This window comes from Apium graveolens, chromosome 4 (assembly GCF_009905375.1).
Source record: "Apium graveolens cultivar Ventura chromosome 4, ASM990537v1, whole genome shotgun sequence".
Taxonomy (NCBI): domain Eukaryota; kingdom Viridiplantae; phylum Streptophyta; class Magnoliopsida; order Apiales; family Apiaceae; genus Apium; species Apium graveolens.
In genome coordinates, this window is record NC_133650.1 from 51161871 (window position 1) to 51184848 (window position 22978).

Consider the following 22978-nt stretch of genomic DNA (forward strand, 5'->3'; position numbering starts at 1 on the left):
TACAGGTTATGAGTGAGCTCGCGCCTAGAAATAGGTGTTTAAAGATACAATGGGTTATCTGTCGGTTCCCATCCGGAATCGATATTGATTATTGAATAATATTTTGGGTTTGTAAGTTATATTCTGTGATTGGTAGTTGTAATCTTGTCTCATACTTTATCCTGCTGATCCTGTTAGTAGTTAATCTGGGTTTATGCTTATTTAATTATTAGAATAGAGGTGTGTGAGTCCTCATTTCCTAACCCCGAGATTGAGGGCGTCACAAGTTGGTATCAGAGCTACAGGATCTAGTCCCTGAGACAAGTTAGGTTTTAAAAAGGGGTATTTTGGGAATATATCTATATCGCGAGAGAGTTTGACTCATGTAGAGTTGAGTTAGACTATTAGGTATAGTCTAAGGAAAGTGTTTGATTGGTAAAGCAGAAACTAGAGTTAGGGTGTGAGTTAGCTGGAAGCTTTATTTGACCCTAACATTGTTTCTTGGTTGCTGTTTTATGTTTTCTCTCAGGATCCTAGTAGTGGTAGTGATTCAGACTCAGAGATTAGCTTGACTGGTACCCCTGTGGACCCTATTCCACCCTCTCCAGAGGAGCCTGTATATGTTAGTTCAGACCCAGAGGAGGACCCTTCTGAGAGTAGTGAGATCCCTATGCAGATTTCACCCTTGAGGCCTGATTCAGAGACCCCTGCCCCTGAGCCAGAGTCGGAGATGCCTAAGACTGTTCCTGTCAGTATTGGTGGCAAGTTAGCCCAGGACCGAGACTTTGTGTACTCCCGCATTCCTGAGTTAGGAGCTTTGGTGGATAGACTAGCCAGAGAGTCTAGGCAGAGTGCTTCTGTTATGGATGATGAGTGGCGAGTTCGAGTGAAGATGGTGGAGCAGGTTGCCGGGAAGAGATTGGATGAGGGACCATCCACTAGTGATGCTGATGCTGAGGCCCGGAGGCTGCATAAGATCATTCGCTGGATGTTGGTTGTGTTGAGAGAGATCCTAGATGATTAGACGGGACTGTTGGTTGAGCCCGTAGATTGTTGTTGTTGTTTTCAGCACCGGTAGTCTTTGGGATACTTGGTCAGATGCCGGGATCCCTTTTTCATTTATCTTGTTGTATTTCAGACCAGTGCAGTAGTAGTAGTAGTTGGAAGTTAGGGGTAGATAGGGGGATGTTTTCCAGTTTTTCCTATATTTAACCCTACTATTTATTGTACCTTGTTTCAGAACCTTAAAATCCAGAATATTTCCAATGTAACCCTTGATTTAAATAAATCTATTATCTTGCTTTCCTTTGTGCACCTTGTTTATCTTATAAACTGTTCTCAATGCCATGTTTTAAATACAGCTATGTTTTCGTACAACCATGTCTAAAGATCGTAAAACCCTATTTCGGGCATGATAAAACAACACTGATATGAGAATTATGTAGTAATAGGATTGCATGTGCAAATTGGGTAAAACTTAAAACCCACAAAAGAGATTTCATAAAAAAAAATTGTTGTTATATATATGTCATGTTATCGTATTGCTAAATAGTTACTCAATCAGGTTTGTAAGAAATGGCCAACTCACCAGATCACCAAGAAGAAGAAATTCCCACCCAAGACCCAGAAATAAACCCAGAAACCACTTTGATGAGTAGACTTGCTCAGCTTTTGCAACAACCTGTGGCCCCAAAAGTTGGAAATTTCAAGCACTTTCAATCTGTTCATCCTCCAGAGTTCTTAGGTTTGCCAGATCCGATTAAAGCACAGTCGTGGTTGAGAGAGATGGAAAAAGCCTTTGAGCTAGCCAAAGTTAAGGACGATAAGAAAGCTCAGTACGCAAGTTATTATTTGAGGGATGAAGCAAGTTTCTGGTGGGAGTCTTCTAAGGCGTTGTTGGAAGGCAAAGACTTATCTTGGGAGAAGTTCACTGAGATGTTTCTGGAAAAATATTTGCCAAGTTATATGCAAGATCAGTTGGAGATGAAATTTTTGGATCTTAGACAGGAGGAAATGTCGGTAGCAGAATATGAGGTGAAGTTTTCGGAATTGTCAAGGTTCGTACCAGAGTACGTGAATACTGAAGCAAAGAAGGCTAAGAGGTTCCAGCAGGGACTTAAGCCATTGATTAGGAGTCAAATAGCGATGTTGGAGATCAAGAACTATGCTGCTTTGGTTCAGAAGGCAATGATAGTGGAAGGTGAGCGGGAAGCTGCTCGAAGAGAAAATGAAGGAAGAAAGAGGAAGTTTGAAAGCTCTGAGCAAGAGCAAGGAAGTTCAAAGTTCAGAGGAAAGTTTGGGAAGAATGGTGGAGGTCAGAACAAAAAGTTCCAGAGGTTTAGACCCGGAAATGGAGCTCAGAAGAACCGTTTCCAGAAAGCTGGACAACCGGGAAAGGAAAGCAGACCCCAGATGCAAGAATGCAGGAACTGTGGAAAGAGACACCCGGGGAGGTGTAATAAGCTGGATATAACATGTTTTAAGTGCAACCAGAAGGGGCATTATTCTTCAGAATGTTCAAATGAAATAAGGAAGCCTGATTTGGCTTGTTTCAAGTGTGGCAAGGTAGGCCATATGGCTAGAAATTGCAAGGAGCCTCTACAGAAGGCTAATGTTCTCAGAATTGCTAGACCGCTGTCTCTCCCAGCACCATCAGCTCAACCCAGAGCTAGGACCTTTAACATGTCAATGAAAGATGCGGTGCAAGATGTGGACGTGGTAGCAGGTATGCTTGTTATAAACTCAGTAGAAGTAAAAGTTTTGATGGATTCTAGAGCAACCAGATCTTTTATTTCTGAAAGCATTCTTGATAAGTTAAATTGTGTTGCGTACCCTCTAGAGCCTAAGTTGATTATAGAGGTAGCAAATCAAGAGAAAGTTGTTGTTAATAAGATTTGTCCCGATTGTGAAGTGTCTATAGAAGGTCAGCACTTTTCTGCTGACTTAATTCCTTTTAAGTTAGGAGAATTTGAGGTTATTCTAGGAATGGATTGGTTGTCAAATCATGAGGCGCAAATAGAGTGTAAAAGTAAGAAAGTGAAGTTAAAAACCATGGATGGTGAGGAAGTGATATTTAAAGGAAAAAGGCAAAACAAGAAGTTTCTAACGGTTATTGAGGCGAGAAGATTAATGCGTCAAGGATGCGAGGTTTATTTGGCTCATGTCGTGGACGTGGAGAAAGAATCTGTAAGGATCGACGATATTCCGGTAGTAAGAGATTTTCCGGACGTGTTTCCTGATGAATTGCCTGGACTACCTCCAGACAGAGAGATCGAGTTTACGATTGAATTGGCTCCTGGTACGGAACTAGTGTCGAAAGCTCCCTATCGCATGGCGCTGGTTGAAATGAAGGAATTGGCAGCTCGGTTGCAAGAGTTGTTGGACAAAGGAGTAATCCGACCGAGTGTATCCCCGTGGGGCGCACCGGTGTTGTTTGTAAAGAAGAAGGATGGAAGTATGCGATTGTGTATCGATTACCGTGAGCTGAATAAGTTGACGATCAAGAATAAGTACCCTCTACCGCGGATCGATGACTTGTTTGACCAATTGAAAGGAGCTTCGTGTTTCTCAAAGATTGATTTAAGATCTGGGTATCATCAATTAAAGATCAAAGCGGAAGATATACCCAAGACAGCGTTCCGAACAAGATACGAACATTATGAGTTTTTGGTGATGGCATTTGGCTTGACGAATGCGCCAGCTGCATTTATGGATCTTATGAACAGAGTGTTCAAGCAGTATTTGGACAAGTTCGTGATTGTGTTTATTGACGATATACTTATTTATTCCAAAACGGAGGAAGATCATAAGGAGCATTTGAGGATTTCCTTGGAAATTCTGCGAAAAGAGAAGTTGTATGCAAAGTTTTCAAAGTGTGAATTTTGGCTAAAGGAAGTGCAATTTCTTGGTCATGTAGTTAATAAAGAAGAAATTAAAGTGGATCCAGCCAAGATAGAAGCTGTAATGAATTGGGAAAGACCCAAGACTCCGACGGAAGTCAGAAGTTTCCTAGGATTAGCCGGATACTATAGAAGATTTGTGCAAGATTTCTCAAAGATTGGCATTCCATTGATAAAATTGACGAGAAAGAATGAGAAGTTCGTTTGGACTGGAAAATTGTGAGGAAAGTTTTCAAGAGTTAAAGAAGAGGTTGGTAACCGCCCCTGTGTTGGTATTACCATATGATAAAGGTGAATTTGTGATATTTAGTGATGCTTCCTATAAAGGACTTGGATGCGTGTTAATGCAACACGGGAAGGTAATAGCATACGCGTCAAGGAAACTCAAGCCGCATGAGCAAAAGTATCCAACGCACGATTTGGAATTGGCAGCAATTGTATTTGCCCTTAAGATTTGGAGGCATTATTTGTACGGGGAAAAGTGCGAGATTTATACGGACCATAAGAGCTTAAAGTATATCTTTACTCAGAAAGAACTAAATATACGACAAAGAAGGTGGTTGGAATTGATCAAAGATTATGATTGTGCGATAAACTATCATCCTGAAAAGGCAAATGTGGTAGCTGATGCTTTAAGTCGAAAGGAAAAGTTGAATATGTTAACGTCATCAGAAGAATTAATCAAGGACTTTGAAAAGATGGAAATAGTGGTGCAGACTCCAGAATGTGGAGGTGAAGCCATTTATGCAATAGGGTTTCAACCTGAAATTTTGGAAAAGATTAGATGTTGTCAAGAGCAAGTGATGAATCGCGAAAGGAATAAGTTGACGGGAGAAGAAATTAAAGCTCAAAAGGATGGAAAAGGGATATACCGTGTTAACTCACGTATTTGGATACCTGATGTTGTGGAACTAAAGCACGAGATTTTGCAAGAAGCGCATAACTCGAGATTTTCAATTCACTTTGGGAGTACGAAGATGTACCAGGATTTGAAAGAAAATTTTTGGTGGCCAAACATGAAAAAGGAAATTGCGGAATGGATAAGCAAATGTTACACGTGCCAAAGAGTTAAAGCGGAACATCAAAGGCCAAGTGGATTGCTTCAGCCACTGGACATACCTGAATGGAAATGGGAACATATCGCGATGGATTTCGTGGTAGGATTACCTAAAACCAAGTCTAATCATGATGCGATTTGGGTGGTAATTGATCGATTGACAAAGTCAGCACATTTCTTGCCGATAAACGAAAGGTTTTCATTAGAGAAGCTGGTCAAATTGTATCTGGATGAAATTATGATGTGTCACGGAGTTCCTGTATCTATCGTGTCTGATAGAGATCCAAGGTTTAATTTAAGATTTTGGCGACAATTCCACGATCATTTGGGAACGAAATTGAAAATGAGTACAGCATATCATCCGCAGACAGACGGACAAAGTGAAAGGACAATTCAGACAATTGAGGATATGTTGCAAACCTGCGCAATAGATTTCAAAGGAAATTGGGACGATCATTTGCCCTTAATTGAGTTTTCCTACAACAACAGTTATCACGCAAGTATTGGCATGCCGCCTTATGAAGCGTTGTATGGAAGAAAGTGTAGATCCCCTACTTATTGGGACGAAGTTGGTGAGCGCAAGTTAATTGGCCCCGAGCTAGTGCAGCAAAAGAAGGAAAAAGTTGAAATGATACGAAAGAGAATAATTGCAGCTCAAGACCGACAGGCAAAGTACGCGAATCAAGAGCAAATAGATGTGCAATTCGAGACTGAAGACAAGGTCTTGTTGAAGATATCTCCTTGGAAAGGTTTAAATCGATTTGGAAAGAAAGGAAAGCTAAGTCCAAGGTACATTGGACCATTTGAAGTATTGCGACAAGTTGGGAAAGTGGCGTATGAATTGGCGCTGCCGCCGCAAATGCAACATCTGCACAATATATTTCATGTATCTCTCCTGAAAAAGTATAATGCCGACGCGAGCCATGTGATAGAGTTGGAACCAGTAGAAATCCAACCAGATTTGTCCTATGTGGAACAACCAGTGCGAATTTTGGATCGAAAATAAAGGACGCTTAGAAATAAAGTTGTACCTCTAGTTAGAGTGTTGTGGAGAAATCCACTAGTCGAAGAATCGACTTGGGAATTAGAAAGTGAAATGAAAGAAAAGTATCCCCATCTATTTGCTTAGATTAAATTCTGGGGATAGAATCCTTTTAACGAGGGTAGATTGTAACGACCGAGAATTTTGCGTCATAATTAAGAAAGTAAAGTATGTGTTATGTGATGAGATTATGTGATTACGCGGTGATTATTTGTCTTATCTGTATACTAGAGTTAAGGAGCGTGGATAAAAACGTTCCAATTTAAAGAGTCAGCTTAGAAGTCGAGCTGTGGTGTCGGGCCGTCAGGTAGAACGGAACCCGTCCTAATATGGAATTAAATAATATAAAATGTGAATTATATGTGAAGTGAATGAATAAAGTATTTCGTCTTAAGAGACGTGTTGATTGGCAAATATAATGAGAAGCGTAATCGAAATGCTGAGCGTCGGGCCGTCAGGCTGAACGTGACCCGGTACGCGTAAAAGATGATAAAGATTAAAGAGGGATAGATTCTATGATCAGACCTCAGTCATTATATGATCGTATATGTGTGATTGCTAGCCTGTGTGCATGACTGTGTGCTCTGTGACATTTTTATGGATTTAAAGGAATTATTTGATTTAAATAAGGGTTTATTTAACCTTCGTGCATTTTTATAAAATCATCCGAGTAAGATAAAAATATGGGATTTGTTCTGTTATCCTTGTAAAGACCTTAGAGACTTTATAAAAATGATAAGTGAATTTGATTGTTGATCTTTGCATTTTTAAATTGATTTTATGTGGAAAATATATTTATTAAAGCAAGCTTGCGAAATTCATATAAAATCAACCGTTCGCTCAAATTCTTATTATGAGTAATGGATAAAAAGCTAATTTCGAGACCTACGTGTTAAAATTATCATTTTCAATAATTCTTGACTTTCCGAGAGAGATATATTTTATATTTGAATTTTGTTGCATTTAAGTAAAAAGAGAAAGTATGTGTGAGTCAAAAAGGAATTATTAAATTACCATCTTGCCCTTGCTTTGGTGGAGTATAAATCAACCCCTTCCTCCCCATTTTCTTCTTTCTTTCCCGAGCACTCATTCTCTCTTCTCTCTTTTTCTTTCTTTCTCCCGAACACACTCTCTCTCTCTCACTCCCTCTCGGCTCTCTCATCTCTCACCTCTCTCACACGCATGCAACCATTAAAACACACTCAAACACTGAGATATTGCTTCCATTAGTTGTTATTCTTGGTATATACTTCAATTCCTACTTGCATGTAAGTGATTATAAAGGTTTTGTTGAAGTGATCACTATGGTTGTGTTTAAGAAAAACAATTTCTTGAAGCATAACTATAAGAGTGATTTTAAGAGGTTTTGGAGGTCATAAACTCGAGAAGAGATCCGTCATGGACTCTCTCAAGTTCGACCACCACCGGCCATGATCCAAAGGAGAGCCGGTGGGTTTTCCATGATGTGATTGTTGGATTTTAATGTTGCATGTTATGGTTTCTTGAAAGCTTGAAAAAGGGTTTTGTTTCTTTTGTTGAAAATTGAGTATGTGATTAGTAAAATGATTTCCTTGATTGTAAAATGAATGTGTGCATGTAATTGTTGCTTAGAAAATCAAAATTGATGATTTGCATGTGAGTTTTTGCTTCGGCTTTATGCTAATAAAAAGGGAAATTGAATTTTGTGACTTGATCTTGGTATGAACTAAGCTTAATTAGTAGGAAATAGAGTTGCATGTTCATATAAAAGAGGAGTTAGTGATGCATGCCAATGTTTGGTTCTTGGATTGTGAATTTTGAATGTTTGCCGAATGGAAAATGGGATTAAAAGAGATTGATTTGTGATTAAGTGAATGCATGCATTGAATAATTTGATTAAAGTTGAGTTATTAGGTGACGTTTGGCTTTGTGCTTCGAAAATCTTGATGAAAATGAGTTAAATGACTAAGTTAAGGCTTAAAACAAGTTGAAAATATGATATAAGACTTTGCATGTCAAGATTGATCTTTGCATGAGTATTTTCTTGAGAAACCCGAATGGGTTTGACTTTTGGAATAATTGATTTGATTTTCTTGTTGAATAAAAGTAATTATGGAGGGTTATTAGGATGGTTAATGGATTAAAAGAAGTGAAATTGTTGTTGCATGCAAAATTAGGTTCGAATTTTTGAGTTAATAATAAATGAAATTGAATTTGGTGAGATAATCTTGGTAAACACTAAGTTTGTATGATTTAAAAGCAATTGCATGATAGTTTTAAAGGAGATCAATGAGTGCATGCTAGTAATTAGTCTTTGAGTTGAAAATTATGTTCTTGCCGAATGAAAACAAGATAAAAAGGGGATAACTTGGTGATTAAGTGTATGCATGTTGATTTGATGGATTGATTAAGTTGAAATCACTAAGTAGTGCATGGTTTGGTGACTTAATGAATGGAATGATTTAATAGGGGATTAAAATAAGAAAGAAATGTGGTATATAACCATGCATGTCAAAATCTATTTTTGCATGTTTGATTCTTGATTGTGATAAGTGTTAAGGCCGAATAGGCCATAAGAAATAAAGGTCAAAACTTGATTTTGGTAATTGAAAGAATGATTGAGTGTTATATGTGAAAATCTTTGATTTTGCTTGATTGGATTGTTGTTTTGGTTCGAATTAAGGAATAAAAGAAAAGGGAATTAAGTCGATTGATATAAGTGATAGTATGCACGTAAATGTTTGGTTGTAAATGGGTCTAGTACTCGTAAAAGAGTCGTGTTAGTGTGATTTGAGAAATAGCCTAGGTCAAGCGAGTACGCTTTGATTGCTAGGAATATAAGGATATAAAAACTACGAGAAAGGATTGTGCTATGTGCTGTGTGCTTATTTGTATAAGCTATATTCGTATGCTCGAGTCAAAGATATAATCGAGTTATCGTATAGAGAGATCGTTCCGGGAACGAGAGTTGGGAATCTAATTAAGATTTTTGGTTTTTATTGTAGATTCGGAGCGTGAGGGCATTCGGGCTAGGAAAGGGAAAAGTATACTAGGTGGCAGTAGTTCAACCCTCAGGAAAGCAATTTCAGGCAAGTAACTCTGATTACTTGTGAAAATGATTATAAAGGAAATGTTGTTCATACCATGTAGAGTATTGAACTGTTAAAGTATAAAACCCTTGCTTTATGAAACCCTGATATTGATTTGAAGTACCCTTGTTCTTGATAACCTGTTATTGATAATCCTATTAATTTCACCCTTTGATAATCTGCCTTTCTGTTCCAGTTTCCTATAATGCCATGAATCATATTGAACCTTTAATTATCTTGGATAACTCTGTTAATGATACCAAGTTTCTCTTGATCGCCCTAATGATCCCTATCTTATTACTGATCTTTCAAATTTATTACCTTATTATCCTTGATACAGAATTCTTGAGAATTGTTCCTTGCGTATCTTTGATACACTCCCTGAACTTTGTTTCTTTAAAATCTGAATTAAGAATGAGTTTCGACTTAAAAGAGTCCGAATGATTTCAAATGCTTGGTAATGATAAAATGGATTTTAGAAAACCTATTTGTTTTTCCAACTCAAGGTTTTCCGAATGAATTTCTGATGGATTGGATTGAGACGTAAGAGGCTAGTGGGACTAGTCCAGTCATGGTAAGAGGCTAGTGGGACTAGTCCAATTTAAGGCTGAAATTATGCCGAATGGTACCTTAAAGTCCGGAATGGAGGTCGATTCGGGCTGATCACACGTATATAATGAAATGGAAAGATAAGTGATCCAATCAAGGGTTCTAAATGATTATTTAAAAAGGGAACTGAAACTTTTATTCAGTAAATTGATTTTTGGAAATGAAAATGGTTTATACTGCTTTGAAAAGACTTGATTATGTTAATGTGGAGCTTAAAGCTCAGAACCCTGATTCCTGAAATTGTTGATCATATGAATGATTCTATATCTTGAAATACTGTTGCTTTCCTCTACCGAAAGATCTATTTTGATCCTATAATGAATTGTGATGAATGTCGGCTTTCGTCCTGTTTCGAGCTTTGTTTCTTGAAAGCCCAACTATTCTTCGAATACCTTTTTCCTTATCCCAAAGAAAACAAAAAAAAAATATGTGGAAATCTGCCACCTAGATTAGCTAAAGTAGAATGCCCTAGTTTGTTCAAAGTATATTGAGATTTGATATTGTAGAACTGCTATTTAGTTACTTGCTGAGTTTTATACTCATTTGTTTTGTCTTAATCTAACCATGGCAGTCAAGCAAGAAGATGGCCAGGCTTAGGCGCACTGCTCGTAAGAGCGTACCTGGTAGTCCCTACCGTGTTGAGGGCTTCCAGTTGCCAGAGCAGGTAGTACAGGTTATGAGTGAGCTCGCGCCTAGAAAGAGGTGTTTAAAGATACAATGGGTTATGTTGTGAATATGTTGTGCACTTGATGATTACCTAAACAAAACATTTAAGTAGATTTTACTTAGTGAAATAATGTAGCACTCGACGGATAAGAATTATATTCCAGACGGATAACCCAGTTTGAGTACCGACGGATGAGTAATTTATTATCCATCGAGTGAGTAGCTTATATAATGATAAGTTTGTAGCACAGTGTTGTATGCACCTTTGTATAGAATCTGTAGTAGCATATAAGTCATGTTGACTTTAACTAGATATGCAGAATAGGTTGATTAACTGTACATAAGCAATGTCTTGTAATTCTGTATAAGTGAAATGAAGTCAAGTGCCAAAATAGCTATCAACGGATGCTTAACAAAGCTTCGACGGATGATCAAATGACTTTCAACGGATGTTCAAAATACCAGTCGACGGATGATCAAGTAAGTCATCGACGGATGATCTGAAAGTCGACGAATGATAATATCAAGATTCAAACATCAGTTGAACAGTGAAAGCTGACACACAGCCGTCGAGATTGGATACAAACACACTATGGAAGCCCATTAACTGGGTAATAGAGGACGAAAAGCAGCAAAGATCAAGACTGTTAGATTTTATATTTATTCAGTTCTTTTGACTTTGTAATCTTGGTAATATATATAAACCAAGAGAGTAGCAAATATAAGAAAACTAAGTGAGCTTAAAAACAAACACAGAGAAATCTTTGTAAGCACTATCTTTAGCATTTCCTGTGTTCTTAGTTGTTCTATCTTGTAAAAGCAGCTGTGAGCATTTCTGCACACAGAGTTCTCTCGATATATTAATATATATCTCTGGTGGAATTGTTTAAATCCACCAGAAAGTTTTTAAAGACTCTTGTTTTTAATTACTCTTGTTTTGATTCATTAAAGTTTATATTCCGCATTGTGCTAATCAAAACAGATATCTATAATCGAGTTGAACATTTTTATTTCAAGAAAAAGGTAAAGAATTCCATTCAACCCCCCTTCTGTAATTCTTGCTATATTGTTAAGGGACTAACAATTGGTATCAGAGCAAGCTCTTAATCTACAAAGAGTTTAAAGATCAAAACAATTCAGCAAGATGAACAAGAAAGATGTTGGAGTCAAGATTCCTTTTCTGGATAAAGATAATTACCATCATTGGAAGGTAAAGATGCATCTTCATATGCTTTCTCAAGATGATGCCTATGTGGACTGCATAGAAAGAGGCCCTCATGTTCCAATGAGAGCTGCAACAGGAAATGAACCATCAGTTCCAAAGCCAAGGCATGAATGGTCTGATCCTGATCTTGAACAAGTCAGGAAAGATAAAAAGGCCATGAACATTCTGTTCAATGGTGTTGATGCAGATATGTTTGATAACATCATCAACTGCAAGACTGCCAAGGAAGTTTGGGACACAATACAGATAATCTGTGATTGTACTGAGCAAGTAAGAGAAAATAAAATGCAGCTCCTGATTCAGCAATATGAGCATTTTCACAATGAAGAAAGTGAGTCACTCACTGACATTTTTAGTAGATTCCAAAAGCTACTAAATGCTCTTAAATTGCATGGAAGAGTCTATCAGACTAAAGACTCCAATCTGAAATTTCTCAGATCTCTTCCAAAGGAATGGAAACCAATGACAGTCTCATTGAGAAACTCACAAGATTATAAGGAGTTTACTTTGGAGAGACTGTATGGCATTCTGAAGACCTATGAGCTTTAAATAGAGCAGGATGAAAGAATGGAGAGAGGAAAGAAGAAAGGAGGATCCATTGCACTAGTTGCTGAACTGGAAAAGGAGAAGGAAGTGAAGATGGAAGCTGTGGAATCAACTTCAAAGGCCTGTGAAAGCAAGGGTAAAGGGCTAGCTGCAGAAAGTGAAGATTCTTTGAGTCAAGATGACATGGAGGACATTGATGAGCACCTAGCATTCCTTTCAAGAAGATTTTCCAAGCTCAAGTTCAAGAAGAACTTTGGAGCTGCCAAGCCAAATAGAAACATGGTGGATAAGTCAAAATTCAAGTGTTTCAAATGTGGCTTGGCAGGGCATTTTGCAAATGAGTGTAGAAAGTCAAATTCCAGTAAGAAGAGATTTGAGTCTGTGGATTATAAGCAAAAATACTTTGATCTACTCAAATAGAAGGAAAGGGCTTTTATTACACAAGAGAATGACTGGGCAGCTGATGGTTTGGATGAAGATGAGGAGATCAGCTATGTCAATCTAGCCCTTATGGCCAAGTCGGATGAAACAGAGACAAGTTCCTCAAGCAATCAGGTAATTACTACAAACCTTGCACATTTATCTAAAGCTGAGTGTAATGATGCAATAAATGACATGTCTACAGAATTGTATCATTTGCGTGTTACACTTAATTCCCTCACTAAAGAAAATGCTAAAATCAAAGAAAACAACTTGTTTTTGAGTGAGAGGAATATTGTGCTTGAGTCTCAGTTTGTTGAGTTTGAGAAACTAAAAATTGAGTGTAGAATTGCTAAGGAGGAATTAACTGAGTCCTTGAAAAAGGAAGAAATTTTTAAAGAAGCAGCTCGATCGTGAACAGGAGGTGATTAAAGCATGGAAAACATCCAGAGATGTTCATGCTCAAATCACCAAGGTTCAAGGAATTGAGTCCTTTTGTGATGAAGCCTGGAAAAAGAATAAGGAGAAACTAGAACCTATTTTGGTAGATGGATTGCTGACAGATGTAGACTCGACGGATGATGAGGACTATCCGTCGGATAACAAAATATGTTATCCGTCGAATGATAAAAATCCTCATCCGTCGGCTGTGAACAAACCCATTAGTAAAGCCAAATTAACCAAGCTAAATGAAAAGTATGGGTCTGTTTCCAAGAACTTTATTTCAGGGGAGTCAAGTCAAGCCAAGAAAGGGAAGAAGGCTAATGTTGGTCACATGACTGTCAAACAGTTGAGTGACAGACTTGAGAAGATAGAGGTAAAAACAGAAACTAAAAGGAAAAACAATAGGAATGGTAAAGTAGGGATTAACAAACATAACAACTACACACCTGACAAATATGCTCCAAGAAAAATCTGTGTCAAATGTGGTAGTGTAAATCATTTATCTGTTAATTGCAAATCTTCCATGCCTACTCCCATGTCTGTTCAGCCTCAATTCTCTAACATGAATGCCATGCCTCCTATGCCTGTTAATGCTATGCCTACACAGAACATGAATGCATAGTTTGCTAATATGCCATTTGCACCTAATCCATATTATGCTGCATACAATATGCCTCAAATGCCATTTAGCATGCCTTACAGGAATAACATGTTTGCACCAAGCATGCCATTTCCTGTTAGCCATAACATGCATAATAATTCTGTAGCATCTAGTGGTTTCAAAGGCCCAACCCAAATGACTAAGGAAGAATCTGAAATTCCTAAGTCAAATGAGTTAAAACCTAAGAAACAGAAGAAGAAAGCTAACAAGGCAGGACCCAAGGAAACTTGGGTACCAAAATCAACTTGATTTGATTTTGATGTGTGCAGGGAAACAGAAGGAATCTTTGGTACTTGGATAGTGGTTGTTCAAGACACATGACTGGTGATTCTACCCTGCTCACAGAGTTTGAAGAGAGAGCTGGCCCAAGTATCACTTTTGGAGATGACAGCAAAGGTTATACTGTGGGATATGGCTTGATTTCAAAGGACAATGTCATCATTGAAGAGGTTGCCTTAGTGGATGGTCTCAAACACAATCTGTTGAGTATCAGCCAGCTTTGTGATAAAGGCAACTTAGTAACCTTCAACAAAGAAACCTGTGTTGTGATTAATAATCAAAACAACAAAGTGGTTCTCACTGGTGTGAGAAGAGGAAATGTGTATCTAGCTGACTTCAACTCAAATAAAGCAAAATCTGTAACTTGTCTTCTCAGTAAAGCAAGTCAAGATAAAAGTTGGCTATGGCACAAGAAGCTATCCCATTTGAACTTCAAGACCATGAATGAGCTGGTAAAGAAAGAGCTAGTTAGAGGCATTCCTCTGGTGGAGTTTACAAAGGATGGACTGTGTGATGCCTGCCAAAAAGGGAAGCAAATTAAAGCATCATTCAGGAAGAAACTTGATTCAGCAATTGAAGAACCTCTGCAACTGCTTCACATGGATTTGTTTGGACCAGTCAATGTATTGTCAATCTCAAAGAAAAGATTTTGCCTAGTAATTGTAGATGATTTCTCAAAGTTCTCTTGGACCTATTTCCTAAAGTCCAAAGATGAAGCTAGTGAAATCATCATCAATCACATAAGGCAAGTTAACAATCATCCTGATTTCAAAGTTAGAAGAATCAGGAGTGACAATGGAACTGAGTTCAAGAACTATGTCATGAGAGCATTCTGTGAGGAAAATGGGATCCTGCATGAGTTTTCAGCAGCAAGGACTCCACAACAGAATAGAGTAGTGGAAAGAAAGAATAGATCTCTTATTGAAGCTGCAAGGACAATGCTTGAAGAATCAAAATTACCAACATATTTCTGGGCTGAAGCTGTCAACACTGCATGCTACACTCAGAACATCTCTCTGATTAATCAAGCAAAATGCAAGACACCTTATCAATTGTTCAAGAACAAGAAGCCAACTCTGAACTTTCTTCATGTCTTTGGCTATAAATGCTATATTCTGAGAAATCAAACTGATCAAAATGGGAAGTTTGATGCTAAAGCAGATGAAGGAATTTTTGTTGGATATGCTGTTGGTAAAGCATATAGAGTCTACAATCTAAGAACCAACATTGTTGTTGAATCTATACATGTTGTGTTTGATGATAAAAAGATTGAAGGATAAAAAGATGGAGATTACCATGAGAGCCTCAAATTCGACAATGTTGAGATGGTCAGTGAAGAAAGTGATGATGAAAGTGATCAAGAAACAGTGTCTAAGGATAATGCAGACAAATTTACTACAAATGAAGCACAAAACTCAACATCCGTCGAGTTACATAATGCTTCATCCGTCGGAAGGCAATCTGTATTATCCGTCGGAAGACAACCTGCCTCATCCATCGGTACTCAAAATTCACCATCCGTCGGGTTATCAAAAGGAGCAGGAAGTCAAGACAGATCACCCATAGAAAGCACCCCAATTTCAAATCAAAGATCCACAAACTCAGGGGGAGTTTCTAGCAATCAAAACTCAATCACACATCAAGACAACATTGAGGTCTCTTCATCTAGGGCTAATCTACCTCAACCAAGAAAATGGACAAAAGATCACCCCTTTGAACTGATTATTGGTGATGTTTCTTCCAGAGTTCAAACCAGGAGAGCAACTCAAGAAGAATGTCTATACAGCAGCTTCATGTCTAAGGAAGAACCAAAGAAGGTAGAAGAAGCCTTATTAGATCCTGATTGGATTTTAGCTATGCAGGAGGAGCTAAACCAATTTGAAAGGAATAAAGTATGGAAGCTGGTACCCAAGCCTAAAGGAAAGAATCCAATAGACACCAAATGGGTATTCAGAAACAAGATGGATGAAAATGGCATAGTAGTAAGGAACAAAGCAAGATTGGTTGCTAAAGGCTATTGTCAGCAAGAAGGGATAGATTTTGATGAAACATTTGCTCCTATTGCAAGACTTAAAGCCATCAGAATCTTCTTAGCCTATGCAGCCCATGCCAATTTCAAGGTCTATCAAATGGATGTCAAAAGTGCCTTTCTGAATGGAGATTTGGAGGAAGAAGTGTATGTAAGTCAACCTCCTGGCTTTGAAGATCCAAATTTCCCAGAGTATGTCTACTATCTATTGAAAGCACTTTATGGACTGAAGCAAGCACCTAGAGCCTGGTATGATACTTTATCAAAGTTCCTTTTGGAAAATCACTTCACAAGAGGTACTGTAGATAAAACTTTATTTTTCAGAAATGTGAATGGCTCTAGCATACTTGTTCAAATTTATGTAGATGATATTATTTTTGGCTCTACAGATGAGAAACTTTGTAAAAAGTTTGCCAAACTGATGCAAAGCAAGTATGAAATGAGTATGATGGGAGAACTAACTTACTTTCTTGGTTTACAAGTTAAGCAAGTTAGTGATGGAATATTCATTAGTCAAACTAAATATATTTTTGATCTTTTAAAGAAATTTGATCTAATGGATTGCACATCTGCAAAAACTCCCATGGCCACTGCAACTAAGCTTGAACTAAACACTACTGAAAAGTCTGTGGATATTTCAAGTTATAGAGGCATGGTTGGCTCACTTCTGTACTTAACAGCCAGTAGGCCAGATATAATGTTTGCTACATGTTTGTGTGCTAGATTTCAGGCTGATCCTAGAGAGTCTCATTTGATAGCTATTAAAAGAATTTTCAGATATCTCAAAGGAACACCAAACCTTGGCATTTGGTATCCTAGAGATTCTGGTTTTGATCTAACTGGTTATTCAGATGCAGATTATGCAGGTTGCAGAATTGATAGAAAAAGCACAACAGGAACCTATCAATTTTTAGGAGACAAGCTTGTGTCCTGGTTCAGTAAAAAGCAAAATCCAGTTTCTACTTCTACAGCTGAAGCTGAATATATTGCTGCTGGCAGTTGCTGTGCACAGATTTTATGGATGAAAAATCAATTGCTAGACTATGGTTTGCAAGTTGAAAGGATTCCTATTTTCTGTGACAACACAAGTGCAATTGCCATCACTGAAAATCCAGTACAACATTCAAGGACAAAGCATATAGACATCAAGTACCATTTCATAAGGGAACATGTAATGAATGGTACTGTAAAGTTACATTTTGTTCCAAGTGAGAAGCAACTTGCAGATATTTTTACCAAGCCACTGGATGAATCCACCTTTTCTAGGTTGGTAAGTGAGTTAGGTATGCTTAATTACTCTTGAATTTATCTGAATTATTCTTGCAAGTTGAAAAGAAGCCAGAAATTTAGTTGATTTTTAGTCTTGGATGAAATTTTGGCTAAGTCAAAATTTGTCTCTCGACGGATAACCATTATCCATCGGGTTGAGTCATCCGTCGATATACAAATTGTAAATAAAAATCAATTACTTTTCTGGAATATCTTAAAGCTCGACGGATAACATTTTATCCTCATCCGTCGAAGTGTCTAAATCTTAACAGTTAATTCCCTGAACATTATCCATCGAGTATACTTACAGTTTATAAGCATTACACGACGAATAATGGGTGGAATTTTTATAGTTTATTTTAAAACGGTAATTTTAGGCAGTTTCTATTCGGTAATTTATTTCTCTTTATTATTTTTATCCGTTGAGTTTGAGCAAAGTATAAAAGCCTATTTCATTCTAATCATTTTCTTTTATCATTCTCAAATTCAACTGTCTTATTTCATTCTCTCTCAAGCAAAAATCCTCTTTCTCTTCAAGCTTTTCTTCCCTAATAATGGCACCCGTAGTAAAGATCATGTCACAGACTGGGTTCATCTATGAGAAGAACAACTTCACTGCCTTGGTCAATAAGGGGATTCAGCAATCTGAAGACTATCATAAGATGATGGACTTCGTGAAGAACTGCAAGTTAAGTTTTGCTATGCTGGAATCACCCACAATTTATTGTGAAGTTGTTGAGGAGATGTGGACAACAGCAATCTACAACTCTACTGACAAAACCATCACTCTGACCATCAAAGGTAATGTTTTCTGTATCAATAGTGATGTCATAAAAGCATGTTTCAAGATTTCTGATGACAATGTTACTGCACCACACACTGACATTGATATTGTCAATATGCTAAATTCCATTTATTATGCACTTCCTACTGCAAAACTAAGTGAAATTAGAAGACTAGGTCTTAGGAAGGAATGGAGTTACTTGTGTGATGTAGTAACTAAGGTCTTTTCTGGAAAAATCAGTAATTTTGATTCTGTGAACATTTCCATGCTTAACATGCTATACATGCTAGTTACAGACAAATATTACAACTTAAGTGATCTGGTTGTGTATGAGTTAGGTTATAAACTAGGTGACTTAGCCAAAAGAGGAAAGAATATTTACTATGCTAGATTTTTTATGCTTTTGGCTAACCATCTTTGTGAAGAGATTGTACTTGAGAACCCAACCAACAAATTAGCGTGTTGGGTTCAAGAGAGAAGAATCATTGCAGATTTGAACAGAGCCAACCATCACAAGGATGTGCCAATGTTCTATTTTCCTGTAATGCTGACACCTCAGGTAAGTGAGGTAAGTTCATCTACACTCTCAACTATTCCAATCCCTTCTATTTCTTTGACTTCAGGCATAGCTATGGCAACTGTGACAATGACCAAACAGTTGCCTACCAAAGCTGCCAAATCAACTGCAATTCTTAAATCCAAATCAAAGAAAACCCCCTCTGGTATCTCTCAAAAGGTACCAGTTGAAAATTCTACCAAACACAAAGAGGGGAGTGTGAAGGAGGGTAAGATAGGTGAGGGAAGGGGTGAACATCAAAGAAACCCCAAGGATAAGGTTGGAGAGATAAGTGAATCCCAGCCTAGCCACACTGCAGTTTCCTAACAAACTGCAGTGCTTAAAAAGGACAGAAGCTCACTTCTAGCTGCATCATCCCAAAAGGATGTGACTATTGAACAAAGCTCTCATCCAAGAGCACAGGCCAAGAGGGTTAGGGACACAAGCCTACACCAAACTTACACTAGAAAGAAGAAATCCAAAACAACTGGGGTTGCACAGGACACACACTTAGTGCAAACTGGTGCTAAAGACACAGTCCCTGCACCTTCTCAAATTCAGATTGATGTGGCTCCAATAAACGTGGAGTCATAGCCAAAATCTCTCTTGATAGAAGCCACTGAAACACAATACTCACCAACCAACTCACTGGAAGTGGACATGATAAACACTTCAATTCCTGATTCCCCTTCATTAACTCTGTTGGGGAAGCCAAAATCTAGTGCAAGTGAGCATCATCTTTTAGATGATTTGTTGGCTCACTTGCCAATTCTTTCTGATTCTATTGTGACATCTGTGCCTCAAATAACTTCAATCAACACAGAGTCAACAATAGTTTCTCTTCCCACCTCATTCATTTCTACTCTCTCGATGGATATTGCTCATCCTTCGAGTAGTGATTGTATCCCGACGGATAAGCTTAATAGCAGTTATCCGTCGGATAGCTTTACCACTCACCCGACAGATATCATTTATCCGTCGAGTGTCTCTGCACAACTTCAAACTTCAATAATTTCAAGTGCAGAAGATTTGGTGGTAATACAATCACTCTTAGGACTGAGAGAGGAGAGTGTATTGAGTGAGAGGCTGGGTTGCTCCCAGGCAAAAGGAGAGGAAAAGAGTGAATCTCAGCAATCCATTCATTCAGGATTGGCAAAAGTGAGTGAGAGGAGTCCCACCTTAGTAGGTGAAGGTGAGGGTGTGAGGGTGGGGAGCCAGGGTGAGACCCTGATGCAACAAAAGAGAGAACATGAGAGAAAAGCAGGTACTGGAGCAATAAGGATGGAGCCAGCCATTGCTAGTGAGTCAATGATTGTGGATGATGCTGAAAAGGAAAGATAATTTCAGCAACATTACAAAGCTGTAATTGATAACATTTCCTTAGATGCTGACACTTTTACTCACCCTGTTTCAGCCTATCAACTGTTGGCTGCTCAGGGCAATGTGGAGGCAGAACAGACTTTACACTTAGTGCACACCACAGAATCTCTTCAAAGAGATAAAGCTGCTGTCAACAGGATGCCTCCTCAAGCTGGAGAGCCATCTGAAGAATTTGGAGTAAATTCTGATGATGATGACTCTAGTTCTTTGAATGGAAGCATGAACTTAGGGGGAGCTGAAGGCCAAAGTTCTGCTTTAAGTTTACCTGAATGGGCATGGGCAAAGGACTTTACACCAGGCAATTTGAGGTGTCTTTGGTAAGACAAGTAACAGCTATTCAGCAAGCCCTTCAGGAAGTTTCAGATGCTGGTACCAAGGCTGTTCTTAAAGCTCATCTAGACTCCTTGCACTTAATGAAGATCCAACACTCCAGACAGAATATCAGTGTGGATGAATTGAAAAAGGAGATAGCTGACTTAAAGACATACAACTCTGAGAAACTGGATTCAATAATGCCATATGGTACCATGCATGATTTATTACAAAGGTTGAGAAGAGAATCAGATTCTGAAAAGAAGATAGCCAAGCTGGAGACCAGAGTTCAAGTTATTGAGAATTCAGTGGCCCTACTTCTTCAAAATCAACAGACTCAGACAAATCTTCTCATGCAACTGGCTAAAGCACAAGGCCTAACTCCTTCACTTGATGATAAAAAAAGGGGGCGAGAGAATCAAGTAAGGGGGAGAAAGGACCAACTAAGGGGGAGAACATTGTAGTTCAAATCAGCAAAGTAATTGTACCTTCAATTACTATCTCCAAGCCACCAGTTGCAGATGGTATAGATCTTATAAATGCAGCAGCAGCAAGTTTGAAAGATGCTGATAAAGAAGAGTTGACTCTGATCAACTGGAAAAAGATTGATGAGAAAATACAGAGAAAGTTTTAATTAGTCAATGAACCAGATCAGTCAACAATCCATCACTCTCATGTCAAGCCAATCAATGTGAATGAGATGATCATGAACTATCTGGAGAAAGGACAATCTTCCTGCATCAAGACTGCAAAGGCTGAGATGATTCTTAAACCAAGGGCAAACTATCCAAAGTCATCTTTGAAGAACCCTATGGATACTGTGTATGAGACACCCAAGCCTGATGAAAAGAAGCTTCTGTCAAGATCTATTCTTCTCTACAAAGATCCAGCTGATTCAGCCTCAAGAGAGAGAATTGCAAAGATATTCAGAAATGGGAAGGAAATTTGTGTGGTAGCTGGACATCCACAATTTGCTCAAGCAAAGGAAGAAGAAAAAGCCAGATTGAAGCAGGAAAAGAGGCAAGCTGCTCTAGATACAAAGAAGTCTAAATAAAAGAAAGAAAAGTTTGCTATCTTGACCAAGCTACAGGCTGTGAACTCTTCTCAACAAATTCCCTCTCAACCAACTCAAGCTACTGGATCAAAGAAGAAGATTGAAGAACAGAAGAAATCTCCAAGAAAGAAAGAATTGGCTAAAAGAACAAAAAGAAAGTTGGATATTGTTAACAAGGAATTGGAAGATCAATTTCCAATGGAATCCACTAAAGCTGAAACTCAAGCATCAAAGCCCTCTGTGGTATTTGAAGACATAAGGGTGGTAGACCCCTACAGGAACATACATGGAGAGCCTATTGTGCCAAAGGATGAGCCAATAGAGTGGGATAAATTACCAATTCCTGACTTCAACTTGCCAATTCTCACCAAGCCAAGAAAGACAAAATCAAGGGCAGTCAAGAAAGTGAAGCTGTCACCTCTCAAATCCAAGGCAGTAGTCAAAGCTCAACCCAAGATCAACAAGGAAGACTACTTGTACTTGTGTGACATCAAGGAATTTTCAGACCTAAACCTTTATCTGGAGGAGCTGGATGAGGTAAGGGCAATTGATGCATACAAAAACCTACCTGAAAGGTTGGTATTCAAGTACAAAGGAGGAAGGGAGATTCAGTGGCCTCTTCACAGGATACTTCAAGAAAGCCAAGCTGTGTTGATCAAAGTCTATTCATCCTTCAAGAAAAACTTTGGGTTTAATGTAACTGCAAGAAGATTAGTATTGAAGAAGATTGAAGAGCTAAGAAGTGTTAGAGCCAAAGATGCACTACCCAAAACTCTTATCATCCCACACACAGGGAGAAGAGTGCATCTAAGGCCCTACTGGCTGATGGAATTCATGGATGACAAGGGTGTGAGAAGATTCTTCAGACTAGAAGACCAATTGAGTATCTCTAGCAATGAGACTCTTTTGGAAATGCAAGAAATGTTAGATCTCTCAGAATCTGATGAATTAGAATTCCACAGACAGCTCCAGAATCAAATTGAAGAAAACAACAAAAAGCTTGGAAGAAGATCCAGACCTTCAAGAAACTAGAAAAATCTGCTCAGGCTAGAGGAGCATCTTGAATTGACTGTGAGCCAAACCTTGTATACCTTGTTTAAATTGAAGCACTTTCAGTTTTATCTACTTATCTTTAAAGATATATGTTTAGGATGTTTTGTTATCATCAAGTGTCTCTTAATTTAGGGCTATAATTCCAGTAGACATAAATTGGGGGAGATTGTTGTGAATATGTTGTGCACTTGATGATTACCTAAACAAAACATCTAAGTAGATTTTACTTAGTGAAATAATGTAGCACTCGACGAATAAGAATTATAGTCCCGACGGATAACTCAGTTTGAGTACCGACGGATGAGTAATTTATTATCCATCGAGTGAGTAGCTTATATAATGATAAGTTTGTAGCACAGTGTTGTATGCACCTTTGTATAGAATCTGTAGTAGCATATAAGTCATGTTGACTTTAACTAGATATGCAGAATAGGTTGATTAACTGTACATAAGCAATGTCTTGTAATTCTGTATAAGTGAAATGAAGTCAAGTGCCAAAATAACTATCAACGGATGCTTAACAAAGCTTCGACGGATGATCAAATGACTTTCAACGGATGTTCAAAATAGCAGTCGACGGATGATCAAGTAAGTCATCGACGGATGATCTGAAAGTCGACGGATGATAATATCAAGTTTCAAACAT